This window comes from Taudactylus pleione, unplaced genomic scaffold (assembly GCF_031769625.1).
Source record: "Taudactylus pleione unplaced genomic scaffold, aTauple2 ptg001328l, whole genome shotgun sequence".
Classification (NCBI taxonomy): Eukaryota; Metazoa; Chordata; class Amphibia; order Anura; family Myobatrachidae; genus Taudactylus; species Taudactylus pleione.
The window spans coordinates 527,084-549,717 of NW_028285728.1; positions in this window are offsets into that span (position 1 = coordinate 527,084).

The following is a 22,634-nucleotide window of genomic DNA, read 5'->3' on the forward strand; positions in this document are numbered from 1 at the left end:
TAGATTTCAATAATTTTCAATTTTAGACCCGACCAGATGTCAAAATGTTGTGTTGTCTCATCTGCATCACCAATGGGTCTCTTCGGAAAGTTGAGTTTTTCCTGGCACTTGCAGTTGCCAGAAAAACTGAAGGAGAAGATGTCTCCGTATCACATGCTGCTTAAGCTGACAACTTGCTTGCCAACAGCTCTTTGCATCTCTTCAGGTCTGTATCAGTTAGAAAGAAAGACACGATGTTCGACTTAAACCTAGGATCAAGCACGGTCGCTAAAAATAATTGATCCAATTTTAAGATGCTGATAACCTTGGATCCTGGTGAAATGAATAAAGAACTTGATCTACAAGTATGACATGCTTAGCAGAATCGCTTTGCTTCATTTCAGCTCCTATTTCGGTTTCTCAAGCTGCTTTTCCAAAAGTCTAATTAGCGGAATCACCTGACTCAAGCTGGCAGTGTCTGAACTCACTTCACAGATGACAGCTTGGAAAGGTTTCAGCACATTGCATAACATGGAAAGTATTCTCCACTGCGCTGGAGTAAGGTACATTCTCCCTATGTCATAGCTCATTGTGTAGCTTTGGATGGCTTTTTGCTATTCCTCCATCCGCTTTCTTCCTTTAGAAGACTGGCAGAGGACACAAAATTGTGCTTCACAGCACAGCACCCCGCAGCATCCCTCTCTCAACAAAGCACCGCTCATCCAGCACCCCTCATCCAGCATAGCACCCCTGGCCTCATTATGCACCCCTTTACCAGCACAGCACCCATCATCCAGCACAGCACCCCTAAACTAATTATGTTTTTCTTTCCCAGCACAGCAACCCTCATCCAGTACAGCAGCCTTGGTCTCATTATGCACCCCTTATGCATTCCTTTAGAAGACCGGAAGAGGACACAAAATTGTGCCTCACAGCACAGCACCCCGCAGCATCCCTCTCTCAACAAAGCACCCCTCATCCGGCATAGAATCCCCCCTGGCCTCATTATGCTCCCCTTTCCCAGCACAGCACCCCTCATTCAGAACAGCATCCCTGACCTAATTATGTATTTCTTTCCCAGCACAGCAGCCCTTGTCCAGTACAGCAGCCTTGGCCTCATAATGCAACCCTTTCACAGCACAGCACCCCTCATCCAGCAAAGCACCCCTGGCCTCATTATGTACCTCTTTCCCAGCACAGTCAGTACCCCTCATCCAGCATTTCACCCCTTAGTCATCCAGAACATGACCCCTGGCAAGGCTGGCCTTTAGGCTCCCCCTTAACCAGCACAGTTAGAACCCCTCAGTTATCTAGCACCCCTCTCCCAGCTGAGAATCCAGCTCCTGGACCATCCTGTGACTTGATGGGTGCTGGGTGGCTGATGGAGGTGGAGTGTGGCTGCGCATGCATAGCATGCCCTCATGTGGCCATTATACTTGTAGCCAGAATGAGTTTCTGCAAATGCCCATGGCCATATCCACTTCATCAGGATTTGGATTGTCACCTGAATCATTGTGATTTTCTACAACTTCTCCCGCTTCAGCTGCATCTCCATAGTAAACTTGGCATAGTTCACTGACCCTCTTAGTTTGGAGAAAGACATGCTTGCAGCTGCACTGTGCATTCTACTGTTTGCATTGATTGGAATACAGGAACTATCTGTTTCTTCACACTTGAGGGACTTTAGTTCCTGGGCCCATAACCTGTGTATGAATAGGGGGTAAACACACCAAGATGTGTACAACTCTGCATAAAGATAAATAAATGCATTTTTATCTGTGCATGCAGTTTGGGAGCATCATACTCATAATTTACTTCCAATGCTACATCAGGGCCAATGTAGTTATATACTGACACTTGTTACAATCCATTAGTAATGACTTTCTCACTGATATAACACAATGCACTGAAGGGTAAAAATCAGACATTATTTTCAAGTTAAACAGATCGCTAACAAATAAGAAAGAAAGTACTTTGTTTCATATCTGTTGTATTCTAATGCAAACTGAATATATGAGAAGACAGAGAAGACATATTGTGCCTTGGACCAATGCAAGTAGAAATATGGCTGTATCTTGTGGATTTTAGTATACTGCGCAGGTTCCAAATCTAGAAAAAGGCTACTGCGCATGCGTCAGGTCATGCATACACAAATGGGTAGTGATTGCTAGTGTGTACAGATTGATCCATTCGTTGATGGCCCAAACTTTCCAATAAATGGGTGTTACTGGGCCGTAACTGGACGGTGAACTGTTCAATCTCGTGGGATGTCATGGTCATGTAAGCCGACTTGCTTCCTCATGGCGATGGGATGCCTGTTTATAAGGGACTTTTGCACCCAGCATGGAATGGTGCAAGTCCAGATACTAAACTAGTGGCTATGGACAGAAAAACAGTGGGTGGGATAGGTTTCACATGCAGGCACACAGATTTTCGGCATACACATTTAGATTCTCAATAGTATGAGGAAGTAAGAAGCCTGCTGCGTCCAAACGGAAAAGCGGCCGCAGATGCCTCTGACTCCGAATCAGGTCCAATGTCACTAAAGAGTTAAACACGACATGCAGCAATATTTCCTCTTTCCTTTGTAATGTAAGGATCCTATCTGTCATAATCTGACATCATTATTTTCACATATATTGATTTTAGTAATTTTTATGTACTGTAGCAATTTTATTTGAGCATCACACCCTTCTTTATTTCCCTGTAATGTATAGTAGTTTGCTTCAATGTACAGTATATAGGTGTGGCTGTCTGGAAAGCATGATGCATAGTGCAGCTAGAAGCATAGTCCCAAAGGAAGTGATCATGTCTTAAAAGGAAGGTTCTGTGAATATTAACTCATTCAGAACCTGCTGTATTTACAGTTCCAGGATTACATATGTTTCTAGACAGGACTTTAACAACTAAAAGGCCGTATTCAATTAGTTTTGCCTCGGCAAAAAAGTTCTGCCCACCCGACTTTTCGCCTATATCGCGTGTTTTGGGCGCGATAACTTATCGTGTGCGTCCCCGCTTTTTGCCCTATTCAATTACTAACCAGGTGAAAACGGCAAACGGCGAATGCAGGAGAGGCGGAAAGTGCTGTCAGAATAGGGGAAATCAGTCTGTACCGCCCAAAGAGATGCACTAACATTGGGGATCAATGTAGAAGTGTTGCAATAGCCCTAATTAAACTATTTGGGTTACTGAAATTGTTGTAAATTCTTGTTATTAGCCTCCTTGTAAAAGTGGTAAAGAATGGCATTAAGCTATATTTTTTGGTGAAAATAAGTAGTCCAGTCAAATTTGGGGTACATGAAAATGGGCGCTAGCATCTTTTAAAGTCTCTAAAGTGAAGTTTAAAAAAATTTTAAAAACCACCCTCATACTGTACATGCACCTGCAATCCTAACAACACCTGACCCATGCTAGCAGACCCCTAAGAAGTCTATTTCGCTAGTTTTTATGCTTGTTCCCCACTTTGTACTTTTTCACCCCCCAAAATGAAAGTACATTTTTGGGGTGTTCTTATGTTTATTCCCCAGATTTTTTTACACAGTTGTCCTTTGGGGGGTTGTCCCAAGGATTCTGAGTGGTTTCCCCACATTTGCACCCCAAAATAAAAATGTTGCACTTCTTATCACCTGCTATTCTTAGGCGAATCTTTTCGCCTATTACATTGCATTGACTTTCCACATAGACGAAAACTGTCTGGAATTGAATTTGGAGATAAATTCCGACCACGCAAAAATCTGCGATCGACGATACTTTTTTTTTCACAAAAAACGGCTTTTCGCTTCTAATTGAATACGGCCCTTAGAGGGAATCTCAGACTAATGTTAACGATCTAGCTATAATAAGGATAATCTAAAAAAAACTGAACATTAATCTGTCATCTATTCATTGAGGTTCAGTATGATATGTCGACAATTATAATGTCAACAAACATAATCTAGACTACAGCATGTTGACAGGCACTGCATGTCAATAGAGTACATTTCGACATGTTTAAAAAAAAAGCATATCAACACTGCCTTAAAAATGATATGTTGAAATGTGCACACCTCACCCTAACACTAATGGTAACCCAAAAGATATGCATTCTCAACATTATGACTTAATAGATATATCACATTTTGGCATTTTAACCATGTTGACATGTTCTAAGTCGACATTGTGGTGTCGACATAATGAATGTCTATATAGTATTTGTCAGCATAAAGTCTGCATATCATTCATTGTACAATCATATTCACATAATTTTTCACACAATTTCATCACAGCACAAGAACTTGAGACGTCACACAAAAGTGGCACCCACTCCTTGGGTGTTGTGCCCCCACTGCTTCTTACATTAGCAGACAGCAGGTGTGGGTGGCATCATAGCCAAGTGCCGCACTCACAGTGTCTCAATGACATTGGGAAGAAACAGTTGACAACTTCACATGTAAGAAGCTGCTGACTTCTTTTCCTTAGTGTCAACGGCCAGCGCTTCATGTGGTAGTGCCACAGGGACAGTTATACATACTGTATGAATGATATTGTGTTGCATCACGCCAGAGTCCGGGTTGCCAGGTCTCCATTGTGACTGACAGCCGGGGTGACAGTAAGTCCTCATTCCTGCTGTTGTGTGCAGGTGGCTGTGGCCTCTTAGGAGCACCTGCACCGACCTGAAAGAAAATTAAAGTGACATCACGTTCTGTGCCAAATTCAAACATCCCACCTATAAAGGGAAACTCCTAGGAGAAACAATTATCAGATTATTAGGTCCCATTTCCTAACTCCAGTGTCTTGCTTCTTGAAGCTATTGCCATCATTCTAAGTTATCTGTTCCTGACCTTGCATTCCAGCACTAAGTAGCTGATATTACTATCACTACTGCTCCTGCTCATCTCCAGCCTCCTGAGCAGTGCTTACCAGCTCCGTACAGGGAACCCAAGCAGAAGACCGCAACCTGTGTGTTGGGTGCCGCAAAGTCTAAACTTCCTTGCGGGGGTCCCTGGTGAAAACTCCTGCAATGTTAGACTCTGCGTCTTTATCCTGACCCCTGGGTAATAGCCAATCCTCTAATACGGGTCAGCATCCACACTAATCTACCCCTGAGTAAGCAACACATTGTCACTTATTGAAGGGCTATGCTAGATTTATCAGTCTTTCCACCACTACAGTTCTTGCGGAAAAAAAAAGCTCTGTCCCGGTGAAAATGTATTTTGACGTTCTGTCCTCTGCTTGTCAGTATATCACAATTTTGAAAGACTTCAGAATTTTATCATTAATGTGTGCATGCGCCGAGCAGTGACATTATTTTGCAGACAAGGGCAGACAGGCTTTACCTGCACTTTACTTGCTAGAGGGTACTGGTGTTATAAGGAGTGTGGTATGTTAGGTCGACAGTAATCATGTCAACATGCATAAGGTCAACATAAGAATGTCAACATGGGGCCTGATTCAGACCCGTTTTGCAATGCGCGCATGCGTATGCATCGCAGTGCGCATGTGCGAACTAGTGCGAGCGATCGGGAAGTACTCACTCGCCCAGCATAGACAGCCCAGCTGAATGAGTGACAGGTCAAGCCGTTTGTGGGTAACAGGGGCTGGACACTATAAACGGGGGAGTGGAGGTAGGAACGCAGGCGTGCCTGAGAATCTTAATGCGTGCATAATTAAAAGGCAGCATCCTAGTACACGTCACCTGGTTGAATTATACACTGAAGTGCTCGCAGTGCTTGCGGCAAGGTATAGTCAACCTCAAGCGCTGCGAGCACATCTGATGGTGCTCGATGTACCAATGTTTTCATGCACTTCCAGGAGATGACATGCGCAAGTGGGCGTCTTATGAATGGCTGGTGGCCATCTGCATACACAAAGTGATCGCACGCGAAGACATAGTGGGCGTGCTAATGCCTTGCCATGCAACCGCCTGCCTTGCTGGGCGTGCGCTGGATTTGCATACACTGGGAGCGAGCGAAAACATCTAGCGAGCGGCTCTGAATCAGGCCCATGGTCCCAAGCCTTTCTGCTGGTTTTTTTGCAGTGTGCTGGAGGGAAGCTGTAGTTCAAACATCTGCCTCAACAAGCACCTGTGAAATACCATTGTGTTGATATGAGCAACCTATATTTTGTATTGCTGTTCTAAGAGGCATTGATGGGACCAGCATTGGGAGGGTGTGCTGGTTCCTGTAGTGCTATTTGGAGATTTCTTGGGTACCTCCTAGGTTATTTGGCTCTCAGCATAAATATATTTAAGTATGTGCTGTTATCATGTGGCACAACAGCATGCAATTATATGAAACAGAGTGGGTGCTATTATTATGTAGCGTTAGGGACACCGGTATAGAGGAGCCTTAATGCGGCCCGGTGCTTAACCATGTATTTGCAAATATACTGTATGCAACAAAGACCTCTGAATTTCTATTATCATGTAGTGTAGTATTCAAGACTTTCTGCTGGTGTTTTTGCAGTGTGCTATAGGGAAACATTTTTTCTTTTTTTTATAGTTCAGAGTAAACTCCCCCCTTTACAAGCAACTATAAAAAACCATTGAGTTCATATGAGCAACCACTATTTTGTATTGATGGTCCCAATGTCAACATGTAGTATGTCAACATGCCTAGCATGTTGATAACAAGTGCCTTTATTGGAGTAACTGCAAATTCCGGGTTCGATGGAGAAGTTGGTACTCACAGGGGTGGTATCTGAAAACATTCCTCTCTGACATACAGACTCCGGAAAAAAGACTGCCAATGCCATCTGAATATGGCTTTGGCTTAAGCCTGCTAGCTCCATAAAACTTGCATTATCTAAGCTTGAGAAATTAAAAAATACTAAGCCATAGCCATTATGCAGATTTAGAGTGCTGTAAATGTGTGATATATACTGAAAGTAAAGCATTCACTATTTTCCATATATTCTGCATAGACCTAGTGATAAATGCCGCCAATAGTAGAAATCACAAAAACATATGGAAATGACGGTATTCATGTATTCTTTTTTCCTGAAATTTGCGATGATAAATATGCTCCTCAGTTTTTTAGTTCCCCCTACTCATTGGCGCCTTGGACAGCCACCTAGATCCATCTGATGGTCGCACTGTACCTAAAACTTGCAGTGTTGGACCAATTCCTAGTATACACTATTTAAATGAACACATAAGTCATAAGTGTCACTAGCAATGTGGCTCTGAAGAGAAAAATAAATTATATATATGAAACTTGTCTATAAAACAAAGCTACGTAACTGAAGGTGGTTATTCTGATATATGATGTCTGTGGCTAATTAGTTTTGGAGCTGAGAAACACATTGTGATTTTTCCAATTGGCCAGAGAGTGAAAAGTGTGGAGAAGTGGACCAGTGGAGAAGTTGCCCATAGCTACCAATCAGCTTTCAAGTAGCATTTATCAAGTACAGTCTATAAAATAATAGGTAGTAGCTGATTGGTTGCCATGGGCAACTTCTCCACTGGTTCACTTCTCCACACTTTTCATTGCTTGATAAATAGACCCCTAAATTGTAACAGGCAGCTCCTCATTATGTCGCCATTTTATGTGTGATAAAGCACTATATAGTAAGGCTTTCAAAAGATAAGCTGGGCTTATTTTTTTTTATTATTATTATTTAAAAAAAAAATTCCATATTAAACCCAAACAGTCCATTTTGCAAATACAGTATAATTTCTAGCCAATCATTAGTGGTTATTGGTGATATACACTGTGTAGCATAATGAATCTATTAAGTATCTATCATATCAGCAATTCAGCATGAACAACTTCATTAGGCTGGGTGAATGCAGTCTTCTGGGTGTTCCCAATGCATCCATTCCTGATGTCAGGCAAATGATGAGTCAATGGAAACTATTAATGCTAGTGAATCCAATCTCCCAGTTATGTGGTGCAGAGGATGTGCGGTGGTCGGTGAATGGGTGTCCAGATTAATCTAGACATTAACCTAGAGTTAATCTACACATTTAATCTAGACTCGGCTGGATCTGTCTTTCCGTGAAATTGGGATTGTTGTGGGCGTGTATCAATAAACTCCATGCGAGTCGTGTATATAGGGAGGGGAAGCCTGTTTCTGATGGATCTCTTGCACCTAACATGGGGCTGGTGCAAGTGCTGATATTAATGATGAGAGTAGTGGCAGCTGGGGTAAAATCAATGGGCGGCACAGGTTTCATCTTGCAGATGCTAGACCCTGCATTAGCCTTACAATTTCTCACATTGGCATGAGGTAGTAAATGTGCCATCCACTGCTGCCCACAACTACAGCCACTTTGCCTGCGACTCGGAATCAGCCACTCTATCTGTCATCATCAATTTTGAGAGAGAAAAGAGGCCACAAACTTTGATTTAGGGGCATATTTATTAATTATCTAGACTCGATAATTCTAATTTCTTATCGCTGCTATTCATAGCAATAAGAAAGTAATATTCACCTGAATGTAATAAAATTCACCCGCAGGAACATGGGCTCAGAAAAATGATCGTCCTTGTGATGTGTAAGAATTGAAGCAATCACATTAGCGATTCCTTCAATTCCACTTCAGGAGCTAGACAGGCATGCACGAGTGATAAGTGGTAGGGAGGGATCGGTAACACTCGCGGAAAGTAGCCAGTAGACTACAATGGCTAATACCATCTTTAGATCACATTCCAGAGTTTGGTAAATTCAGCAAAAATTCTATGGGCTCTATTTACTTGGTAATGCAGATTGTAGTGTGATATCACCGACTGAATTCGCATTGCGAACTCAGGCAATATCACAGGGATTTACTACAAATCCCTTGCAGGGACAGAGCTTGCGAGAAAGCTCTGTCCCCGCGAATCCCCTCCACACACTAGTCACGGTATTTTCGCAAAAAAATACAGTGACAAGTGCCCCGCGCATGCGCCGACTGGCCGCCACTGCTACCCCCCCGGCGCTAAGCATCGCACTCTGATGCTGTCCCCTCTTGTGTACATTCAGATGATACTTATAATTTGCGAGTACCCACCATAAAACTGGTGTTTTGGGGGGTATCCCCCAAATAATAATTGATAAATAGGCCCCTTAATCAGACATGGGATGCCTATGTACTAAAGACACTTTTCAGGAAAATTTGGCACATTTACCTCTATAATAACACAGTACACTAATACAATAACAACAATGTTCATCTCTGATACTTTGTGTGGCCATCCACTAGGAGGCGTGGGAGTGGTGCTCCAGCATGCATACAGTACAGTAACATTAATCATTACCAGGCGGTATGTGCGCCTCTCCTCTCACCTCTTCCATTGTGCCAAAATTCTCTGTCCCTTCAACCTCAGAATAACTATTCTTAACTGTTCTTACATATGGCGTTATTCTTCTCAAAAAAGAAGCCATGTGGCGATTCAGTAGTCTCTGAACAGTACATAGAGACCATGGAGGGCTATTCAAAATAGTGCATTTGTCACATAACTATAGCTGGTCTTGTGCCATGCACGTAACATCACTTCATTATTGGTATGCATAAAGTGAGTGCATTTACATAAATGTTATGCACACAATACTACTGTACAGTATGTATGTGACAAAAAAAGGGTTGTTGAAAAGGCAAACATGGAGGTGTACAATATTTCAGAACTTTCTGAGTCTGGATTTTGATGCATGGTACGCCCAGTTTGGATGTGCCTGGACCATGAAGAAATGGTTACACAAGATAGAAACTGTACCAGATTTGAAACATGTCAGAGAGAGGCCCCACATGGTAAAAGATTTGGCCAGTTTAATTATAATAAAAAAAATAATATCAAATTGGAAGACCAAATGTGCACAGTGGAATCCACAGCTGCTTAGAACAGTGCTGTTGCTGAAAGGCTGTATCAGCAATGAAAGGAATTGAAGGTTTGCCAAACAGATGTACCAGTGTGAAGATCCTGTGATTTCTGTTGGGAGAAAAGGGTTGTAGTCTGCTGTTCTTATGTCTGAGCCTATAGTCACAAAGATATTTTTCTTTACCTGCAAATTTATTGAGCTGACTACCTGATTACAGCTTTACGTGTCTTATTTGCATCTTTCTGAGTTATTGGTTTAATCTGTTAATATTTTTTTGCACCTCTATGTTTGGATTGTTTGGTCAGGGAGGGAGAGGTCACAGTTGGGGGAAGGGGTTTTGAATTGTATCCACATGGAAATGGTTGCGTTTATTCCTGTTTCCAAGACTATGTGATTATATATACAAGCACAGAGCAAGTGTGCAGTAACTGATAGCAGACAATCAGATTTAACTAATGCAAGTAAGACAATTAAAAATGATCAGTGTTCACTTTTGGTAGTAAATAACCCCTAATGCCTCCTTTACAAATTAACAAAATCCTCTGAAGTTGTTAAGATAACCTGGTGCAAAGTGTTTGTTAAGTTTTTAGCTGAAGTAAAATATATAACATACTACTACAGTATGTCATGACTCAATTAAGACAATTAGCAGGTTAAACAAAGTATGGCTTTTATAATAAATGCACACAATGGGGCAGATGCAGATTTGTACATAAGTCTACTGTGCAGATAGATCTACCATTATTAGCACAACAGGTGCTCCAGGGTGGATTGGATGGAAAACCATCCCAGGAACTTTCTGGAAGCAGCCCTAATGGGGGAAGGATCTGTGTAGGGGGATGGGTTACTTCGGAGTTAGATGCAGTGTTGGCCTTCCTTGAGAATTTATGCTAATGCCACTACAAAGCCCATTCCTGGTGTACAGCTGTGCGTCCGAATGTACAAGGACTGAGGTGCCCACTTTCACAAAAAATATATTGCAAAAAACTAATATCTTAATCACTGGGTACTTGTGCTTACATAAGGTAAAACGATTGTTTGTTTCTCTTATTGTCCTGATGAATATACCGAAATAAAGGGGCATTGAAAAGTTGACTTTACCTATGCCGCATAGGTGAGCTATGTCAATTGCTGGGAGTGCCGCACGTACACTGGTGAGATTGTTCTATTTTCTATGAAGGCACCCAGCATAGTAAAGATTGCAAGAGAGAGTGCCAGACTCTTCTGGTTTGTTATATATACATCTCCCATAACCACCACAGCCAGAGTGTAACTAAATCATTGCACACACACACTGTGATGCCATTGCAGAAGTAGTCATCACTGTGACGCCAATGCAAAGTCAATAGCATGGGATGATGAGCAGTGACAGGACCCAGCTGACAAATACAGACAGCAGCATCATAACAACAGCAGGAGGAGACAGCATGAACTGCATAGTGGGCTGCCTGCACATAGCGAGCTGGTGGGAGGCACATGGCCAATGCCAGATTAAGGTCCACAAGGGCCTGGAGCTGTAATTTATGAGGATCCTATTGTGTACAACTGCAGGTAGTGTGACCAGTTCTGCAGGCGTGTGACTAGTGATGTGTGGGGCATAATCATGCTGTGGAGGTGTGGCCTAACTACTGCATGGGCTTCAATAAGCATTAGCCCCCCAACCCTGTGCAGCTCTCTCCTATCTGTTCTTGCTTCTTTGTATTCTAGATGCATCTGTTGGTGTCTTAAGTTCAGTTGCTGCTTGGCCAGATCCAGGAATATTGTGGCATTGTCTGGAATAGAGAGAGGTTCTTTCAGCCTCCTGGAAAACAAAGTAATGAGGACTCCTGACCAGCCTGGCATAAAATCACAAGCACCGTGCCCCCCATTAGAATGCCATTACTAGGAGAGCTGTGCGGCATTGTGTTTTGTGTTCAGGCACTGTGTTAAAAAATAATGTCATTAGGGTGCCATTACTAGGAGCTCTGTGTGGCTGTGTTGGCATGTGTTAAAAAATATTAAAATATAACTGTTGTGTGTTCAGGCACTGTGTTAAAAATAAAAACATCATTAGGGTTCATTTACTGTATTAGGAGTGATGTGAGGCATTGTTTTGTGTGTTCAGGCACTGTGTTAAAAAACAATTAAAATCACACATTACATAAATCCTCCATAATCTTCCTGGATTTGAGTCTTTCTATTATGGATGGATAAATCTCAACTTGGACTTTTAGAAAACAAGTGGATACTCATAATTATTTACATTTTCAGAGTTCACATTATGCACCATGTCGTAATAATATACCCAAAGGTCAGCTGCTTAGAGTAAAGAGAATGCTCTTCTAATGAGGTTTTTCATTGACAATCTCAGGTGATGATAAAAGACTTTCAGGAATGGGGACATCCATCCTATGTTCTTGAAAAGTATTTAAATGAAGTTAATCTTATAGCTAGGGAAGATACTTTAAGGTGGGTACACACCTGACAGATATACAGTATCTGCAGATCGAGTGATCTGCAGATATATCTGCAGATGATGGTCGTTCATACACATTGAACGACCATCATCTGCATGCTGTAGCGTGTCCCGGCGGCCGTGGCCGTGTAGGGGGCATGGCCTAATCGCAGCAGGCGTCGCCACGCCCCCATCGAACAAAAAATAAATAAACAAATACATTTGTGGCGCTGGGGAGGGGGGCACTGTGTGCCCCTCAGCCCAGCGCACAGCCATTGGGGGGCACAATCAGCGTGATCGCTCCCCCCTTCGACATAGGAGACTGTTCGGGCTGCTGTTTTAGCAGCCTCGGACAGTCTCCCAGTGCAGCCCAGCACACAGCAGCATGTGCTGGGTTGCTGTGGATGAGGAGCTGTGCCGGACACGGGTAAGTAGTACCCGCTCGGGGCTCCCCCCCTCTCTCGGCACCCCTGTGTAAGGGCGATCAGCTGATCGCCCGTACACACTTGTCGATGGGCAGATATGTCTGCAAATATATCTGTCCATCGGCTGTGCAGCACAGCCAATGCGATATGTCTGTGAACGACGTTGTTCACAGACATATCGTCTGTACACACTGGCCGTCCGGGGCACAATATATTGGCGGATCGATTGATCGGCCAATATATCGGCCAGTGCGTACCCAGCATTACACATGGTTCCAAAATGTACTAAGGAGAACATTTTAGATAAAGACCCTTTTTTGTCTCTAAATACAACAGATCATCTCTCAGGTACAGCAAACATTACAACAACATTATCCTCTACTTAAAATGGACCCCATATTAAAGGAGATTCTTCCTGATCAACCAAGAATAGTTTTTTTTTAAAAAGTAGGAATCCCAAGAATTTTCTGGCTCCTAGTTTCCTAAAACCCTCAGACAATTCACAGAATAAAGAACATTTGGGTTGGATACCATCATTACCTAAAGGTTTTTATAAATGCAATAGGAGTAGATTTAAAATGAGTCAACATGTAGTAGATAAAACAAAAACTATATATCTACCGTATTCTATGAAGAATTATAATATTAGGGAGTTCATTAACTTTAAATCGGATTATGTTATTTATCTACTAGAATGTAGTTGTCAATTGAAGTACATTGGGACAACGACTAGACAACTTTCGATTAGATTCAGTGAGCATAAGCGGAATGTGAAGGTATCTAGATATTTTTCTGAGGTTCACAACAATGACATCAGAGCTCTAAGAACAACTGGTATTGAACACATTGAATATACGATTAGAGGGGCTGATAGGTATAAGCGACTATGTGTTAGGGAAGTTTATGAGATCAATGAAAATAATCTCTCTCCGGTGGGTCTCAATGAAAAAAAATATTTAAATGGTATAGTCTGATAGGGCTTTGTTATTTAACATATAAAATTTGAATTACATGTTGGGGGTGTGAATATATGGAGTATTTATAGAATATGTGGTTATGGTTTCGATTGCTAGGGTAAAATATAGGCCTGATTCAGACCCAGTCGCGAGCGCTGAGCGCTCGCAATCGGGTCGATGTTGGCCCAGAGCGCATGCGCACGACGGAGCCGGCTCCGTCGTGCGCATGCGCGAGACCCGGATAGCGACGGGCAATCCGCCGCTCCGGGTCTCGCAATAAAAGAGGGCGTGCTATCGATGTTGAGTTGCAGCACGCCCCCTTTGATGGGCGGGCCGGGGGGGTGGCTGCCCAAATGGAGGCGTTCCCATGAGAACGCCTACCGTTTGGGGGCGACCCCACTGACATCACAAGTGATGTCAGTGGGAGAGCTTTCGGCTATGTTTGAGCCGAAAGCTCTCTGGGGCTTGCGGCCACGAGACCCTACCACAAGGGTCTTGTCGCAAGCCCGATGGTCTCGATGGTCTTGACCATCACGACCATCATCCTGGCCGCTCGCATTAGCTGTTGGTGACAACCAACAGCAATACGAGCAGCCAGGAGGCCGCTCCATAAAAAAAAAAAAAGACGCCCTGATTCAGAGCAAGCGCTCTGTCAGAGCGTCTGGCTCTGAATCAGGGCCAGTGACCATATAGTAATTAAGAAACAAAATCCTTTCCTGTGGAATCATTATCCTTGTAATTCCTTTCCTGTGGAATGATTCTCCTTGTAATTTATTTATTATCATCACAAAATGTTTTTATATATGCAAACTTGTTTGAATGGATTTCATGTGGGATTGAGATATAAGTTTATAAGCAACAACCAATTGGAAGCCTTAAGGATTAAACATCTACACACATGCTAATTGGTAAATCAATTAAGGGAATAAGTAAAAGGCTGATCTATGAAGTTTAATAATGGAAAAAACTGCGCTCTGATATTTATGTTGGAACATAGGAACAACACATATGTGTAAATAAATGAAGTTTAATAACTTAAAAAAGGTATAAATTATCCGAAACACATGAAAAATGCACATAAGAAACAAGTCACATTAACCTCTGCTGATTAGATCGTGTTAAATGTAGCAGAACAAGGAAGCGTGAACAATACAAATATGAGGAGTTGATCAGGCTCCAATAATTTGTATCTCAATCTACTAGTATACTAGAAGTAGTAGCTATACCATAGACATACCCAAAAAATAATAGCTAAAAAGACCTCATGTGGTGCTCTAGCCAGGGTTAAATAGTATAAATGCAATAGTAAAGCCTATAGCTAATTGGTAGCTCTTCCCATGCATCAATAAGAAAGTTGAGCCCGTTATAATAGTTCCAGCCAATTGTAACAAAGTCACAGGCAATATAGCATATCTCAGACATGGATATAAAAGCTGAGCATGTGAGGAATAAATATAAGTTCCCTTATATGCGACTGAAAGGTACACAATGTTCTGCTGGAGACTTAGGCCCTGATTCAGAGCCGGAAGCTCTGACAGAGCGCTCGCTCTGAATCAGGGCCATCCTTCTTGATTTTTAGAGCGGCCTCCTGGCCGCTCATATAGCTGTGGGTGACCACCCACAGCTATAGCGAGTGGCCAGGAAGATGGTCGCGATGGTCAAGACCATAGTAACCATCGAGCTTGCGACGAGACCCTTGTGGTAGGGTCTCGTTGCCGCAAGCCCTGGAGTGCTTTCGGCTCAAACAGAGCCGAAAGCACTCCCACTGTCATCACTCCCACTGACATCATCGTTATCGTTCATGCTTGTGAGGTTGGCAATCACCTCTTCCATTACTGCTGTACTGATATTTGACTCTCTGTCTCATTAGCGCTGACGTTTTTTGAGTGTGATCTATGAAGTTCCCAGTATGCATTAATTTCCTTAGAAAAAAATCCGGTTTGGTCAGAAGAAATGCGTCAGTAGGTTTTTTATTGGGCTACTAACACTTTGAGTTACTTAATGGATGCTTGATGTGGATACTCTATCGATACTGGATTTAAACCTCTATACGATCCTGCATATACCTTCTAAACCTCTATACGATCCTGCCTATACCTTCTAAAATTGTCGCTATTTAGCGTAATGAGTCATACAGTAAATTAATGCCTTCAACTTTCAATGTGTCTCCAACGCACAAAAGGTTATTATTCAACATAAAAACAGTAGGTTACACACTGTGATCTAAAGATAATTAGCGCACATATATCATACAGACCCAAGGTACAGTTGTTACATACGCACGCGCTCTGGGACCAGATACCGGCATCAGCAAGAAACCTCTGTCAACAGCATCAGCAAAAAGACTCCCGATTGGGGTCAGAGAGCGCACATATGTACTCTTACAGGAATAGGCAATACAATAGGCAAGTTTGGCATGATTCCATTGGTTCTCCGTCACGATGCTTCTGTTACAGGACAGTTAACAGGTCAATTCAAATGGACACAGGTCAGCCTCCGACAGCCTTTTGTCTCCTTTTCCCGCTGCATGCAAATCTAAGCTGCTAATATTACATAGTACATTTTAGTGTTTTAACTCTCTACAGTCCATAAGTTGCAGATGCATGTTCCAATCTTCTCACCAATGACATCGGGAAGCTGTTGAGACAGAGTAGATCAGTACAACACCAAACATGGTCTGCTTATCATGTACTAAACTTTAGATATTAAATAATCTTTATTTCACAACATTAGTAATAAATGAATGAACCTTGAATACTACACTTTGAAGCTATGGAACTTTTATGTAAGTGTGCAGTGTGTAAGTATTAGGGGTTTGGGAAAAGACACTAGTTAGAGTTCGTGTTTTGCAGGGTTGATCCCTTTGTCTGTTTTAGTGACTGTCTGTATTTATGTAGTGAGGACTTTTAACTTGGGGCAGTTGCGTACGCATGTAACTAATAAACAGTGTTCGTACGCAGGGTATTATGCAGTCGCTAATGTGCGTATGGTGTTAACAGCGCAACTGTGCATATTTAATGTGTATATGGGGTATGATGAGATATACGGTCGCACGATGCTAATAATAGCATCGCCATATGTACTTAAGTGTGAGTCGCTAAAATGGCGCTGGGCGGCCATTCGCAAAATGGAGTCGTGCAGATCTCATTTTTAAGATGGAGTCTTGTCGCCATTCGCAAGATGGCTTCGCTCCAATCTAATTTTAAACTGATCCTGTCTCAGCCAATTATCCGGCTTTGACAACTATTACAAATCTGCTACAATATTGTAACAGCGACTAGATTTAAGCTGCAGCCTGAGACTACGGCACATGTGCACAATACTAACAGTGGAACGGAAACTGTGAACAGAGATGGCGTCTGGAGATCAGCGGTGAGTGACCTCAGAGGAGCCCTTCTCAGCAGGTCGTAAGCCAGCTCCGCCATTCTCTGTAACAACATCCACATACATGGGTGATAATTATACTGAATGGAGGAGAAGTATACCCTTGTAATATAGGAGCAGAGGCTTGAACACCAGCGGGGAAATTTGTCTCCAGTAACAGTTTAAGCACAGTCAGCTGGATTGGTAATCCATGAGAAATGGACTGTAATCCGCTACAGGTTTGCAATTTAATGCCATGAAAACTGTTGCAGGTAAATAACCAGGTGAATTTTGCTATATGGAATATATTTTTTAATCGATATATATATGCTTGGACAATAGGAGTAATCCATTAACGTTTACTTATCAACATATCCAAGAATAAATTTTTATTATTTGAAATGTGATATGAATATATTAATTTGTATTTACAATCTGTATACATGGTTGCTTTGAATGGATACATACAAAATGTGTTAGGAATTTTTAATATACACAATGTGTAAATAAATTCTTATATGAAATTATTTGTCTGTTGGTAATTACTCACCACTATAGCACTGTGGACCTCATTCAGACCCGGACGCAAGCACTGAGCGCTCGCAACCGGGTCGATGGTTAGGCCCTGAACACGAGCAGTGGCCGCACTGCGCGTGTGCAAGCCCCGGAGAGAGAGAAACTCTCTCGCTCCGGAGCTCACTACAAAAGGGCCGGCTGTCGATGTTGATCGACAGCTCAGCCCATTTTGTAGGTGGGGCGGGGGGTGGCTACACAAACGGAGGCATTCCCAAGCTAACGCCTGCCATTTTGTGGGTGGCCGCACTGACATCAGCAGTGGGGAGCTTCCTGCTCGATCAGAGCAGGAACCTCCCTGGGGCTTGCGGCTGCCGAGACCCAACCTTAGGGTCTCGTCGCAAGCCCCGATGGTCGCGATGGTCTTGACCATCATGACCATCACCCTGTTCGGTCACTAAGCTGTGGGTGGTAACCCACAGCTCAGCTAGCGACCAGGAGGTGCACTAAAAAAAAGAAGCGGCCGCCCTCATTCAGAGAGAGTATCGCTTCTTGCGACTGCCTCTGAATGAGGGCCTGTGTTTCCTTTCACTTTTACTTTTAAAAAATAATAAAATAAAACTATTGTGTGTTTAGGTACTGTATTAAAAAAAGTCAGAGTGTCATTACTAGAATCACTGGGAGGCACTTAGTTGTGTGTTTAGGCACTGTGTTAAAAAATAACATAATTATGGTGCCATTACTTGGACTGTGGTAAGTTGATATGGATCAGTCAATAGAAGAGCAGGAGCAGCAACCCAGTACTAGTGCTGTAGTTGCTGCCAGCAGTCATGATAGTACTTCAACGTCAACTGAAGGAGGTCCAGGTGAAATAAAGTTTACGAAAGGGCACCTGTAAACTTAACCATATTTCATAATGTTACAGAAGAGAAAGTTTACTGCTGAAAAACATAATATGCCAACATGCCATACATGGTGGCATGGAAAGGCTGAGGCCATGGTCTTTATTTGAGAATAGTGGTCCTGCTACTGCTGTTTCATGCACTAGAATGCCTATTGCAGAAGCCGAGGCCAAACAGTTAGGCATCTTCTGAAACCTCACATGCAACACCATCTCACTCTAAAGCTGGCCACACACCAGGATGATATCATTCCAACCAGTCAACTAGTTAGCTGATTGGAATAATAATCATCTAGTGTGTGGGAGCAAATGATAATCAGCTGTTTGCTCCCACAAGCTGAAAAACAGCCAGAAACTGTCGTTCCTACTAGATGGTGAAAATCAAACATGTTTGATTTTCACCAACTATCGTTCTAATGTAGGGGGAAAGTTCCCCCCCCAACTGAACGATAAGTAGGCGGACACTGGCTGGTAGTGACGCCTACTTATCATTGTACACTGGCCGGTAAGCCTAGTGTACACTGGCCGTTAAGCCTACTTCTTCATTGTGCACCTGCCAACTTGGGATCCTGTCAGCGGCAGTGAAGATCGGTGCTGCAGCTGGCTATGTCCTGCAATGCTGCTGCTTAACTTCAGTCAGGTACCTGTCTGCAACATTAGCTTCACCCCCGCTATTGTAGGCCCCCCTCCCCTGGACTACAGGACACCCGTGATTGCGGCACCTTCCACCCCCTACCCCCTGGGACTACTGCACACCCATGATTGCGGCACATTCCTCCCTCCCCCCCAGGACTACCGCACACCCGCGATCGCGGCACCTTCCTACCACCACCCTGAGACTACAGCAAATCCGCTACTCTGGTAGCTGGCTGCTACATTTTGCTGCTCTTGGTCCACATTTAAAAAAGTTTTTAAGTTTGTCTGGCCCAAGTGTGAGACACCACATCCTGAGACCCCTATATATGAAGATTTTGCCCATATCATTACACATTTGGCTTCACAGGATTCGCCGTGCCCACAGCAGATTCTGGTTGACTACACCATCCATTAGTGATTAGTGGTAATACCATTTTTCCTGGGTTTGTACCCCTGATGAAGTCCATGAGAAGGACGCATAGGGTTAGGGTGCTGCTTATAATGTCCATGTTTATGTTCAGCCTTGGAATCTAAAAATCAAAGGGATAATCTCTAGACCTTTATATTGGCGTCATCAACGGCACATCTTTTAATACATTTGATGTAAGCAATTGCTTTTTATGCTAATTATTAACATTTAATCAAGAATAAAATTATTCTGATGTACTAATATTTGGCCATTGGCCACATTGTTGGGTTGGGTGATTTCTTTTGACATCTCACACAATTATTAAGAACTTTGGTGGCCAAATCAGAAGAATTCTTCAATGCTAATTTCTGTCAGCTGAAAGTTTTCAGTGGTATCTTCATTGTGAATTTTGTATTGGTATTAAATTGTACAGGACATTCCATTTGTTAGTGCCCTCTATGTATTGTGTTTGGATATCCTTGTGGTTGTGTCCTACAAGCAGGGGACTCTCTTAGAGGTGCTGTTCATTTGATTGGCACAACAAATAGGCCCTCCATCCCTTTATATACTGTGTGTGTGTGTGTGTGTGTATGTGTAGATATGTATAAATATATATATACAGTCAGGTCCATAAATATTGGGACATTAACAGAATTTTCATATTTTGTCCTCTATTCACCACCACAATGGCTTTGAAATGAAACAAACAAGATGTGATTTAACTGTGACTTTCAGATTTAATTTGAGGGTAAATACATCCAAATCAGGTGAATGGTGTAGGAATTACAACGGTTTCTATATGTGCCTCCCACTTTTTAAGGGGTCAAAAGTAATGGGACAAACTAAACAATCCTAAATCTAACTTTCACTTTTTAATACTTTGTTGCAAATCCTTTGCAGGCAATTACAGCCTGAAGTCTGGAATGCATAGACATCACCAGACGCTGGGTTTCATCCCAGGTGATGCTCTGCCAGGCCTCTACTGCAAATGTCTTCAGTTCCTGCTTGTTCTTGGGGCATTTTCTCTTCAGTTTTGTCTTCATCAAGTGAAATGCATGCTCAATCGGATTCAGGTCAGGGGATTGACTTGGCCATTGCATAACATTCCACTTTTTAGCCTTAAAAAACTCTTTGGTTGCTTTTGCAGTATGCTTCGGGTCATTGTCCATCTGCACTGTGAAGCGCTGTCCAATGAGTTCTGAAGCATTTGACTGAATATGAGCATATAATATTGCCCGAAAAACTTCAGAATTCATTCTGCTGCTTTTGTCAGAAGTCACATCATCAATAAATACAAGGGAACCAGTTCCATTGGCAGGCATACATGCCCACGCCATGACACTACCACCACCATGCTTCACTGATGAGGTGGTATGTTTTGGATCATGAGCAGTTCCTTTCCTTCTCTTCTCTTCCCATCACTCTGGTACAAGTTGATCTTTGTCTCATCTGTCAATAGGATGTTGTTCCAGAACTGTAATGGCTTTTTTAGATGTTGTTTGGCAAACTCTAATCTGGTCTTCCTGTTTTTGTGGCCCACCGATGGTTTGCATCTTGTGGTGAACCCTCTATATTCATTCTTGTGAAGTCTTCTCTTGATTGTTGACTTTGACACATATACATCTACCTCCTGGAGAGTGTTCTTGATTTGGCCAACTGTTGTGAAGGGGTTTTTCTTCACCAGGGAAATAATTCTTTTGTCATCCACCACAGTTGTTTTCCGTGGTCTTGGTGTTGCTGAGCTCTCCGGTGCGTTCTTTCTTTTTAAGAATGTTCCAAACAGTTGATTTGGCCACACCTAATGTTTTTGCTATCTCTCTGATGGGTTTGTTTTGATTTTTCAGCCTAATGATGGCTTGCTTCACTGATAGTGATAGCTCTTTGGATCTCATATTGAGAGTTGACAGCAACTGATTCCAAATGCAAATGTCACACCTAGAATCAACTCCAGATCTTTTACCTGCTTAATTGATAATGAAATAATGAGGAAATAGCCCACACCTGTCCATGAAATAGCTTTTGAGTTGATAGTCCCATTACTTTTGGCCCCTTAAAAAGTGGGGGGCACATATTGAAACTGTTGTAATTCCTACACCGTTCACCCGATTTGGATGTAATTACCCTCAAATTAAATCTGAAAGTCTGCAGTTAAAGCACAGCTTGTTTGTTTCATTTCAAAACCATTGTGGTGGTGAATATAGCCAAAATCTGAAAAATTCTGTCAATGTCCCAATATTTATGGACCTGACTATATATATATATATATATATATATATATATATATATACAAACACTAGTTTATTAGCTGGGTCACCTCAGTCTCTGGCTCTGCCAAATCCCACCTCCACTTCATCTAGCCATCTGAGGATGACGTAAACTGACAGAGCCAAACTCCAGAAAGTTTGGTACATAGGAGTCAGATCGTCATCCCCATTGATAATAATGGGGATTGCAATAGGCAGCATTAATGAGCCTTTTGCAGGAGATTTCTCCTGCATTAGGCTATTAGCACATAGCAACAATACATAAAAATTATGCAGAAACTGCTGTTTCTGCAGAATTTTATGAAAAATGGACTTGATAAATAGGTCTTTTGTATTTCATGGTCAATAAAATAAAATAAAAATATAATAAACTACCCCACTTTAATTGAAAAAATTTACAAAAAACTAAAAAAAGATTTATTCAAATCATGCAGAAGTAGGCCGGCAGTCTCCACTTACTTCTGTGACATCAGAAGTTGGACAGAAGTTGGCTGGTCTGATGAAAAATTTGGCTGGTTGGATGAAAAGTTGGTTAGATGTGTGGGGAAGCATTTTAGTTGGACAGCCAAGATGGATGGTTGGTCAGTTGGGTGGTAGGAGGAAAGTTGGTCTGATGTGTGGCCAGCTTAAGTCTATGTGTGTCACCTTTAAAACAGGCAAATCAGTTAACCAAAAAAAAAAAACTAAGGCCGAAGAACAAACTGTGTGTTCACAAACTTCCCATATTCCTAAGGAGAGTCTAAGGGGTAAATCTACTAAGAATCGAGTTTGTGTGAGTTTGTGTGAGTTTGCAAACTCATGTAAGTTTAGGTATTTTTGTCATCTCGCAAATTTACTAAAGACAAATTCGAGTGAGTTTGAAGTGAGTTTTCTTTTTTCACTGTTAAAACTCATGTGAGTTTGCAAACTCGAAAAAACTCACCATTGGCCAAAATAGGAAGTACTTTAGATGAAAAAGATGCAACTCAAAAATTTAC